Raw genomic sequence first — 12538 nt, 5'->3', positions numbered from 1 at the left:
AGGCTGCTTCACCTAAGTCTTTCATTGAGAAATAATTCCCCAGCCAAGTCTTGACACACTGCAACAAAGGAATGTCATTTCCAATGAGTAGTATGTCATCCACATACAATACAAGGAAGACAACTATGTTCTCAACAACCTTCTTGTAGACACAGGGTTCATATTCATTCTTGATGAAACCAAACTATTTGATCGCATCATCGAATCAAAGATTCCAACTCCGAGAAGCTTGCTTTAGTCCATAAATGGACTTATGCAGGTTGCATACTCTGCTAGTATGCTGTGGATCTACAAAACCCTCAGGTTGTGTCATGTACACATCCTTGAGCAAGTTTCCATTCAGAAATGCGGTTTTGACATCCATCTGCCAGATCTCATAATCGTGGTATGCTGCAATAGCAAGCATGATCCGAATAGACTTAAACATCGCTACTGGAGAAAAGATTTCATCATAGTCAATACCATGAATTTGCTTGAAACCTTTTGCTACCAAACGACCCATATAGATAAGTCCATCCATGTCAGCCTTTCTTTTAAAGACCCACTTACACCCAATGGGTTTGACGCCTTCAGGTGGATCAACCAAAGTCCATACTTGGTTGGTGTACATGGATTCCATCTCGGATCTCATGGCCTCTAGTCGTTTCTCAGAATCTGGTCTCATCACAGCTTCCTGATAGGAGGTAGGCTCATTCTCAACGAGCATAACGTCATCATGGTCATACAAGAGAAATGAGTATCTCTCAGGCTGACGACGTACCCTATCAGACCTGCGAAGAGGTAGGTCTACTTGAACTGGTTGTTATTCCTCAACTCCTTGTGGAACAATCTCATCATCCACGACTCTTTGTGGCTCCAGTTCAACTTCCATCAAGGCTTCAGTGCTATGGTCTATATCTTGAACTTCTTCAAGATTGAACGTACTCCTACTAGTTTTTCTAGAAACAAAGTCTCTTTCTAGAAATACCCCAGTCTTAGCCACAACTACTTTGTGTTGACTGGGAATGTAAAAGTAATATCCCTTCGTTTCCTTGGAATATCCTATGAAATAGCACTTATCGGATTTGGGTCCTAGTTTGTCCGAGACTTGACGTCGAACGTAAGCTTCACAACCCCAAATCCTCATAAAAGACACCTGGACATCTCTCCCAGTCCATATCTTATATGGTGTCTTTATCACAACCTTGGATGGAACACGGTTGAGTATGAAGGTTGTTGTGTCTAAAGCATAACCCCAAAGAGATATAGGAAGATCCGTGTGACTCATCATAGATCGCACCATATCTAATAGGATATGATTCCTCCTTTTAGATACACCATTCCAGTGTGGTGTTCCAGGTGGAGTGAGTTGGGATAGAATCTCACACTCAGCTAGATAGTCACGAAACTCATGGCTAAGGTATTCTCCACCTCGATCTGATCGAAGTATCTTAATACTCTTGCCAAGCTGGTTTTGTACTTCATTCTTGAATGTTTTGAACTTTTCAAAGAATTCAGACTTTTGTGTCATCAAATACACATAACCATAACAAAGGATCGCACCATATCTAATAGGGTATGATTCCTCCTTTCAATAACGAAGAGTCAAGTTTGACTTGACCTTGACTTGACCAAATGTCATGTCATTGTGACTTGGCATAGGGCCAGCCAATGATGATGTGCCACATCATCAAGGCAACTTCATGGTATGTCACCTCATGAGGGAAACCAAGAGTCTTGACTCTTGGTATTACATGGAGGTTTAAAAACCTCCATGTGTAGCCGACCATATTAAGGAATCACATTAGTGTGCATTCAAGCCATCTTCTTCTTCCTTCCCTCCTCTCTTGCTCTCCCTCTCTTCCTCCATTGCCGAGATTCCTTGGAGTGCTAGCACACTCTAAGGTTTCCTCTCCATCTCTTGTTCTTGTGGATACTTCTAGAGGTGTGTACACTTGAACACATTTGAGATTCGACGGACCTTGGACGAGCGGGATTTGCGAAGGGCTTCGCTTCAAAGGTATACTCACTTTCTTGTAGATCTAGTGTAGATCTAGGATAGGGAACATGTACATGTAAATTTTTATATATCTTCGTACGGATACATGGCAAGACTTCGGGGTTTCCGCAACGCAAAAAATGATTTTTATGGCCCGAAAGTCCCAACAATTTGCATGTGGGTTTGTAATTTACTTTATCTCTTCACCATGATGCAAGTTAATCTCCTAGTATTGCTAATTGATTAAAAGATAAATTGCCATGGTTGAATGTTTTTTTTAAGGATGTATGATTTCGTTGTTCTTTCTTCAATATGGAAATGGTTACAGAATGAATGGAATAGAAAGGCATGTTCAACTTATATAGAATAATGAAGACAGTAAGGCATGTTCAACTGATATAGAATAATGAAGACAAATTATGTTTTCCTTTCTTATGTAGCGAATAGGATGAGTATGAGCATATGTGGTAGCAGTACGAGATGGGTAACCCGGGATGAGCTCTGGGGAGGGCCCATCCAAACTTGACGGATAAATTATATGTTAACTTCAACTATATGATTGCATGTTCTCTAGGAGGTACCTCTAGGTTCATGGGACTGTTGACTGACTCTGAATGTGGTTACCGGATATGTGACATATTCACCTTATTAGCTACGTAGGATCACTGTTGCATGTTATATCTTTCTTATGTCGTACTTGGTTGTGCTATGTTTTCTTTAAAAGGCTTCTAGTTGCTATTTCTACTACTTTATGGATATCTTCATACTCATATTGGTCTATACATTCTGGGTCGTAGACTCACCACATTTATATTACATGTGAGAATGACTTTCAGGATATGCCGGAAGGTCCACGGACGGAGTAGATGAGGAGGCGGGATGGACGCATGGCACTGTCCGTTGTCTGGGAGTGCAGAGTATACTGGATTCACTGTGAGGATTATTTTCATTTCTTGGTCATTCGGGTGGGGAATATTTGAGGAGTTTTGTTCATATCAATAAACATATTTTGATACGGTCATGCTCATTGGTTATGATAATTTCTTTGTTGATACTGCATTACGATTATTCACTTAGTAGTTGATGTACGAGAAATAAAAAAAAATTGGGGATGTTTCAGTTCCAATCTTAGAATCAATCTAAACAAGCTTCACACTCTTACCGTCACACAAGAGGTCGGAGACGAGAACGCCCAACTCCGGTCATCAGTAGAGAATCTTAGCTGCGTCTCAGTTCTAGGATTGCTTAGCAACACCGGCGGAATGCCTTCGGCAAGCTGTAAACAACCCAAAACCTAAGATATGGTCGAAAATCTGGAATGCTGGAAATCTGGATCTCGGAATCTGAATGGGAGTTGTGGATTGCGGATGATCGTTGGATGAAGCTCAGAAACACCGGAGGAACGCTGCCAAATGTCACTGATGGAAGGAGAATCATAGAGCTGATCAGGAAACGCCCAATAAATCTATGAAAACAGAGTATTGGCGAGAGTAGAATTTCACGGAGGGAACGCCCGCCGATGGCTCCAGATGATCAGAACTCAGCTGCCTTGAAGCTCTGCACCGAAGTCGTCGCTTGAAGAGATGATCGGAGATGGAAAACGGGGTTGGAATCTCAGGAGAAGCTCGCGCGACGCGAAGCATAGTGTGGAGGAGATCGACGAAGGAAGCTACTCTAGCTTCTCGTTTTAAATCAGATCTCAGATATGATAGGACGACTGGGATGCTTCGGAGCTCAATCAATGGTGAAAGATTGCCTAAACTCCGATTCGAATGTATTGATCTTGATCAAGATTTTGGATCTACTCTCCCTTAGGTCAGATGGACCAAATCTTCAATGGATGGTTCAGATCTGTCTAATCTTTAATGAACGGTCCATAATGTTCCGCAGCTTGATCTTCTCGTTTAAACTCCAATTCGAGCACAAATTCGGTTCGAATAGATCCAAATCCAAGATCCCTTAATGCCTACAAAATAAGAATAAAATATTAACATCAAATAACACAAAAATAAGATAATTTACAATTAAGTCTAAGAATAAAGATAATGCATGAAATGTGATGCAAATATAAGTTTTATCTATGAACATAACATCAAACCATGCATGTATGAATCAAAATAATACAGTAAAATCATGATTATTAATTAGCCCCCGACAAACTCCGGCTATCTCAAGTCGTTCCTTGTGGGTGGAGAAACCTTACCACAAAACTCACCAAGACCTCTTGGATTACACAAACACTTGAGAACTAGTAGACTACTAATTAGACTTTAACGAAGTCCAATTTCGTCACCTTGGCCGGTCATCTCAAGCTCCTTCTTATAAAGCTTGGAAGAAAATATCCCTACTGTTTTACCGTTACCAGTCGAATGGTTCTTGTACCAATCGACTAGTGCCAACCCAACGATTCTCTACCAGTCGACTGGTCCATGGAGCAGTCGACTGATCCCAGCTGGTTCGGGCACAGAACCGCTTTGTGCTCACCACCACTCGACTGATCCTAGTACCAGTCGACTGATCCCAATACCAGTCGACTAATCCCAGCAGTCGATTGGTACAACCCTAAGCCTTAGGTTCCCCTTCCTGAGTACATTTCTCTCGCACTCGGACCCTCAAGACTCACTTGACTCTTCTTTGCAGCTTTGATCTCTTGCCTTCAAACCTACTTCCTTTGGTTCTCGTCCCTCAGATGCATTCAAGCCTGTTTCTCGTCCCCAATGCCATCCTTCGCGTATGCCTTGAAGTCACTTCCCTCACCCCTTGTCCTTGCTGCCTTGTCCACGGTCTCTCGGATGCTCCATCCTTCACCAGACCCAAAGCCATCAAGCTGAGTCATATGTGTATCCTACAAACCTGCACACTCACATACACATATCAAACAACTAGGGTAATCCTAACTTAAACCCTTTTCCCAAACACCAAAACATATGGTCGCACGGACTATTGGGATTGCTCTAACAAGTTGTAGTATCTCCCACCTAGCTCTATCACTAGCTGGTTCAAGATGAAGAAATTATTTCTGGCAAGATTCTTTCCTACTTCTAGGATCACAGATATTCGGAGGAGTATTTGTGGAGTCCAACAATTTGCAAGAGAACCGTTCCATGAATATTGGGAGAGATTTAAAGAACTTGTTGCTAATTGCGCTCAACGCCAGATATATGATCAGTCACTAATTATATACTTCTATGAGGGGTTATGTCCTATGGACATCTACTTAGGTCAAAGAACTTATTGAGATTATGGATGCAAATTATCAACAGTTTGAGACTAGACCGGTGATTGCTGAAGATGTTCATTCCTTTATGAGTGTATTCCCAACCAGGATCCAGTATCACCAGCCTGATCCTTAGTATTATCAGCTCCATCAACAAGATAGGTATAATTTATTTGTAGGATTTAGGTATGAGAACACACAACAAGGGACTTCTGAATGACCCCAGTATTACCAGCCTTACTTTTAGCACCATCGATTTGAGCAAGATTTTAGGGAGCCGTCGCAACAATTTTTGCAACAACAAGAAACTCAATTCCAGCCAAGAACACATTCATCGACATAGTTATAGTTATTATCAGATCAACCTACTACATCTATTCCCGAGGAGATGGATTATAGAGTTTGTGATATTCCTGACTTAGATTTTACTAATCTACATGACTCTTCTATTTTTTTATATCATGATGTTGTAGTTGATCATGATAATATTGTTGTTGTTGATGATATTGTTGTTCCAGATATTCTTGATATTGTAGATATTGTTGATAATGATGGAAGTATAGGGACTTGTACTGAAGAGATAAAGTCCCAAGAATCACTTCCTTTGATTACACTACCACTGGAGCCAGTTGAGTCTGTAGTTCTGCTTAGTGACGATGGAAGTGTAGGAATGACTCAAGAATCACTTCCGTTGATTATGCCTGATCCAGAGACAGATCCTTTACCTAATCAAGATGATGTCACATTCATTATTTTATGTAACACCCACTAAGCTTTTAAGAATAAATATGAGAATGATGAATTTGCCTTAGAAAAATAATAAGAAGTGAGTTGAAGTAAAAAGAAATAAAATGAAATAAAAAGAAGTGATGGTCAAGGATTGAACCTTGAACCTCTTATATTACAATTCATAGAATTAATTAGTAGAAACCAATTGGGATAGAGAGAAGATATTGATAGCAAAGGAGGGAAACTCATGATAAAGGTGAGAATAAAAGATAGCCAAAAGAAAACAAGAAAAGAGCAAGAGAAAGACAACTTGCCTTCCTCCCTTTCTCTCCCTCTTCCTCTTTGATGTTGCCGAAATCTTAAAGAGGAGTTAAGGGGATTCATTCCCCCTTATTTCACCATGAATGATGAGGATAAATAAACAAATAAAAATAAAAATAAAATAGAGAAAAAGGGCTAAGGGAGAAGGAAAGCAAAAACTAAGTTTGCTACCTCTTCCCCCTTAACATAAAAGGGAGCAAGAAAAGAGAAAATTATTTTTCTCTCATTTTCTCTCACTCATCCTCTCCCTCACCGAAACCACAGTCCCCTCTCCTCCACCTTCAGCCCCAAAGCCAAATTTTTCCCTAAGAAAAGCCTAAGATACAAGGAGGACTTAGCAAAGGAATCAAGGGAAAGGAACTAGAAGAAGATGCTACTTCTTCTTCACCATACCTTAGATCCACAAGCGAAAAAGGATGTAAGCTTCCCCTCACCTGTGGTACAAGGCTTTTATGTGTTTTTTTCGGATTTTATGAAGATCTTAAAACCTAGAAACAAGTTTGAGAAAATTCGGCTAGGGAAATTTATTGTTTTACCCAACTAGTACAAGGTTCTCCCTATGAAATATTAAGGATCATGTATTAGTTTTCTTGCTTAAAAGATATTTGAACTAAAAGAAAACCCACTCATATGTTTCGGCCAAGAAAGGGTTTAGGGTTAGGAAGACCCTTAAATTTAAATAAACATGCTCATGTGATAGAATACAAATATCTTAAAAGAGTTGTATGTTTGAATATTGCTAGAACTTCATGAACTCTTTCTTAGGGTTTTCGGCCATGATGAGATGGATAGCTTAGAAAAGCTTAAACAAAACTTTAATATGCTCAAGACTTCTGTGATGTTTAGATATGAAAGTTGTCTAATGCTCTCATGCTTAATTAGGGTGTAGAAAATTTTGTTATATGACATATGACATGTATGATCACAAGAGTCCAAGTTTGTTCATGAACCAAATTTATATATATGTTTCTTAGTAAATTTTACCATGAAATTTACTTAGGTTTTTCATGCTTTAGGCCACTTAAAAACCTAGCTAAAGAATGGTAGGTTTCGGCCATGAGAAAAAGAGAAAAAGAAACCTAGAAAGCCTAAGACACAATTCATATATATGCTCATTATGCTTGTCTTTACACATGCTATGAAACTTGTATGACTTCATATGTTTTTATGTTACTTGAAGCAAGTTTAAACACTGATGAGTTTCTGCCAAGTAGGATTTAAATGACCTAGAGGCCCTAGAATTTAAACCAAAGGTGTTAAAATGCTTCTTATGAAAATATGATAACCTATTGATTGTATCACATGCTTGTATGATTTTTCCATGACCTAAATGGACCATTGTAAGTCTCGGCCATGAAGGTTTAGATGCCCTAGAAACCTTAGGACTTAAATTAAATATGCTCATGTCACTCTACATGAAATATGATAAGTAGAAAGCCAAGGTTCAATTGCTATATGTTGTTTTATGACCTAAAATGATGCTAGGGTATGTTTCGGCCATAACTATTGGATGATGCCTTGTATGAATTTATACATAATGTTAGTCCAAGTTCACATGCTTGTATGCTTGTTTGTAGCCCTAATGAGAACTTGTTAAATTTCGGCCATGACATATGTTAAGGGCTTAAAGAACTTAGGAACTAATTCAAATGTGTTACCTTGTTCCTTGGTAAAAATGTTATAAATATGATTTAAAGTTGCCCATGCTTTTATGTCATATGGAACCTTGTTTCACACCTTAAGGTTTCGGCCATATGAAATTAGGGACTTGAGGAACTTAGAAACTAAGTTAATCATGTTTATAATACTTCCTATGAAAATGTTATAATGATAATTTAGGTGCCACATGCTTGGATGTTGTGTTTAACCTAAATTGGGCTCTAAAGGGTTTCGGCCACAAGAGTTTAGGAAGCTTAAAACCAAGATAAATATGATACCATGTTTCCTATGATAGGATAATCACAAGATACACCCTTATGCTTAATATGTATGCTTGTGATTTATGACTTATGATATGATATGCATGCTTTTATGATATGATATGCTTTGTGCTTAAATTATGCATGCTTATGTTATGATATGTGGTTAAATTATGCATGCTTGATGCTATGTTTAGTGCTTAAAATATGCATGCTTTCATGATATGATATGTGATTAAATCATGCATGCTTGATGATATACTTTATGCTTAAGATATGCATGTTTTTATGATCTATGTCTAAGTGATGCATATTGTTATGACATGATGTATGCCTAAGTGATGCATACCTTTATGATATGATGTATGCCTAAGTGATGCATACATTTATGACATGATGTATGCCTAAGTGATGCATACTTTTATGATATGATGTATGCCTAAGTGATGCATACTTTTATGACATGATGTATGCCTAAGTGATGCATACTTTTATGATATGATGTGTGCCTAAGTGATGCATGCTTTTATGATACATGATATGTATGACATGTACTTTACTTTATATGTGAGTGGCTTGTACCAAGGGTGGGCTCCATAAGTGCCCCGGGGACTAAGGACCTCGTTAGGGATGGGCTCCTAAGTGCCCCTAGGACTAAGGGCCTAGTATGTTTGCCTCGTAGGGTTCAAGACTTGCTACCTTGGACCTACAAGGTTGCGCGCAATATGTAAGTGGTACATAGCCGGGATCCCCCTTATGTTGAGATTATTTTCAAGTATATATGTAAAAGAAAATGGTTTTAAAGATCATGAGACATACACATGTTTTGCGGATACATGTTTTCCAAAAATCATATTGCATACACCTTATGATTATGCTATGTTTCATGTTATGCTCGTGATTATGATATGCCATGATAAGGTATGATTATGTTATGTTCATGCTATACCTTATAGACATGTTTCGGCTATGGATTTGTTGATGCTTGATATATAGATTTCGGCCATGGATATGATGATGCCTTGATGTACATGTTTCGGCCATAGTATGATGCTTTGATATACATGTTTCGGCCATGCTTTGATATACCATGATACTTGTTGTTATGCCATGTCTAGCTATGTTTTATGCAATGCACTATGCATATGTTTCGGCCATGGTGATTCTTGATATGCTATGACTAGTTGTGATTATATTATGATGCATGATATGCTTGAATAGAATGCTATGTTATGCCATGATTAGTTTAGATTATGACTTGTTGATGCATTCTTAATTATGTGCTGATTGTTGGTTTTAGTGAGTAGGAAAGGAACTTACTGAGCCATGAGTGCTCATAGCTTACTTTCCTTGTACCACAGATAAAGGAAAAAGCTGAATGAGTTAGAGGAGCAGCAGGAGGGGCAACGAAGATGTGTGTGGCAGTGGCTAGGCAACCAAATAAATAAGAACCTGCTTAAAGTTTCTTTAAAGAACTATGCATTGGTATTTTATGACTTGTGATACCTAAACATGTGTGGCTTGACATTATGGTTCCACTGGATTTGATGTTATGATTTTTGATGCCATGTGATAGTGTAGTTCAAAAGAAATTTAAAAGAAAAGTTTTATTAAAACTATGAAAATTATTTTAAGCCTTCCGCTGTTTTAAAAAGAAAATTTTATACGTAGAGTATCGTAGCCCCGTCCCTTAGGGTTAGCAGGGAGGGCGGGCGTTACATTTTAGAGCCTCTAGATACCTTTCAGAATGGTAAGGTCAATGTTTATTTGAAATCATTAGGAAATTCTATAGAGGTAACTCATTTTGATTGTATTGAATATGACACATCTTTTGATTCATGCTCTGTTACTTTTAATATTATTTCTAGTCCATCTTACTCAGGATGCGTGCAGGAATTGCATCTTTTTTGTAGTGCGCAGGATTTCTATAGGAATTTTATTTGTAGGCAATCTTGTAAGGATGCATTCTATCAATTGAATAAAGCTCTAACTCTATATGCAATAATAAAGCTTCTGGAGTCTAAGATGTAGGATCATAAAGTTGCTAGAGAAGGGGGGGGATGAATATCGATTTTCAAAAATCTCAAATGGCAATAAGTTACGCAGCGGAATAAAGAAAATAGAAAATAGCGCTAACACAAATGGTTTTCTTAGTTCGGAGCCTGTGATGACTCCTACTCCAAGACCGACAATCATTGATTGCTTTTGTTGGGAAATCACTATTAGTTCATAAAAGGATTACAATGATTGAGTACAAGAACTAAAAATTAAATTTGTTACCGACAAATAAAAAGGAAAATGAAGTTTCTTGTTCCTCGAACTTCGGAGCAGCCTTTCGGTGTCGTCGGTATAAAATATGACATCCAAATAATAATTAAATAATAAGATTATTTGACAGATAATTTTATTGGATTTTTCAGAAATTTTTAGAAATTTTCTGGGATTTAATTGGTGCTCGTATGATATAATTGAAATGGTAGAGTTATTGGGATTGGAGAAAGCATGTTTGAAATACACAAAGATGGGAAATTAACCTAGGGTTTAATTAGAAATACCTAAGTTATATTAATATGATTTCATCTTCTCTTCTTTACTGTGCTTTAAATCCCCTTCCGCCGAACCCTTTCCACTCGATCTCCTCCCTTTCGCACCGATCCTCTTCTCCTCCGCCCCTATCGCTGCGATAACCTCTTCATCTTATTTTCATCGCCGACCAGAGGAGCAGCTGTCCATTTCGGTCGTCGGCTCGTCGCGCCATTGATTCACCGCCGGCCATGGGAGATATGGTGTCGCCGAGGTCGTGCACTGGCTTAAATCCCTTTCTCCTCTATTCTTCTTACTATCATCGTTCGATACGTTCACCACCAGTGCTTCTCGTCGCCTGCCCTAGTCAGATTTCCTCCTACCTTCTTGAGGTGAGTTACATCTGGCTTCCGACCTTGAGCCCTAGCTGGCTCCTCAACACCGGATCTTTGACTAAGGAGATCCTTTGCCCTAGCTTGGGTTAACACAGCGTTGCTCTATATTTCCGGCGTCACCCTACCTTCTACCTTTGCTCATGATCACAGCAGTAGCACTCATCCGAGAGGAGTTTATGGAACTGGATTGATTCTTGAAGGTAATTGGTTAACCCTAGCATTTGATTTGGGCATTTTATCTTGATATAGTGTTGATTTGGGATTATTTTATTTGCTAGGCAGTGGTTTCACTTGGCTTCGGCCTTCACATTTCCGATCGCTTGTAGCCATCTTCGCCGGATCCATTGTCACCTCGGGCTATTGAAGATGAAGAGGTAATAAGAGCAATGTGCTAACTAGAATTGAGTTGTTATTAGATTGGTTTGATGGTTTCTATATGATTAATGAGATGTTATGGATGATTGTGGAATTAGTTAGTAATTAATCATGAAGTAAACGTGTATGATGGATCCAATTAGGTTTAGCTAATTGTGTTGGATTTATTAGATGGATCCAATTTGGAATTTCTTAATTGGATGAGGATTTAGTTTAGCTAATTGATGCATGATGGAATTGGCTAAACTAGACGTTTTGATATATTAATTATAGATCTTTAGTTTTGTCTCGTATCTTGTATTTGTAGTATTTGAGTTGGATGTGATCTTTTGAACTTGTTGAAGATGGTTGACACGGTCGACAGATAAAGGCGGGTACTTCTTGTTTTATCACTTTAGTATTTTGACCCTAGTGCATGAGCTTTATATTTGGATGGTTACTGCGTTTATCTTGACTCCACTCGTATTTTTTCTGCGCTTGATACTTCCACTCAATATTTGAACTACTCATTTCTGTATCTATACAGTCTCTTGTTGCTATCTATGATATTTAGCAGATACCAGATACCAGACACCAGACACTAGATATTAGATATTGGATATATGGACACCTGATACCATGCTTACTTGCTTGAATGTTGTTTATTTACACACCTTACTGAGCATGCTGGCTTCATGTAGCATACCTGTTTCTATTTATATATATATGATGACTATTACATTTCACGCAAGAGTCGTTAATCAGGGTCGCACGCTTGGCTACTCATGGGTAGTGGTAGCTGGAGTGTGCCGCTTGTCCTGTTGTGCCCCCACTCGCACACTCATGGGTAGTAATAGCTAGAGTCACGGACAGCAGGGACCCCGTCGCAGACGTAGCTATTCAGCTACTATGCAACTGTCCCCTTGAGAGTAGTGGTAGCTGGAGTGGTGTACAGTCTGTCATTGTCCCGGCCTCTCGACCATACTACGTCATGGTACAGAGGTGTCACGCCCCGGAGGCGTCCCTGTCTGAAGAAATTTCGATAGCATCTCCCCTATACGGCGGACAATCTGAAACTTTCTACATATCCATATACCTCAGC

General features: G+C 38.9%; 1 long non-coding RNA gene across 2 annotated transcripts in view; it reads left to right on the top strand.

Moving 5' to 3' along the window:
- The first annotated feature begins 11177 nt into the window (after positions 1-11177).
- LOC122001390 overlaps positions 11178-12538 on the top strand; it is a 44810-nt gene continuing 43449 nt past the window's right edge. For both annotated transcript variants that reach the window (XR_006117343.1, XR_006117344.1), the window contains exons 1-2: positions 11178-11282; positions 11361-11456. This is a non-coding gene — a long non-coding RNA (uncharacterized LOC122001390). The remainder of the gene's footprint in view (positions 11283-11360; positions 11457-12538) is intronic.

The sequence above is a fragment of the Zingiber officinale genome, chromosome 7A (genome assembly GCF_018446385.1).
Source record: "Zingiber officinale cultivar Zhangliang chromosome 7A, Zo_v1.1, whole genome shotgun sequence".
NCBI lineage: Eukaryota > Viridiplantae > Streptophyta > Magnoliopsida > Zingiberales > Zingiberaceae > Zingiber > Zingiber officinale.
Note: the sequence above shows the minus strand (reverse complement) of the source record. Positions and strands in the feature narration are given on the sequence as shown.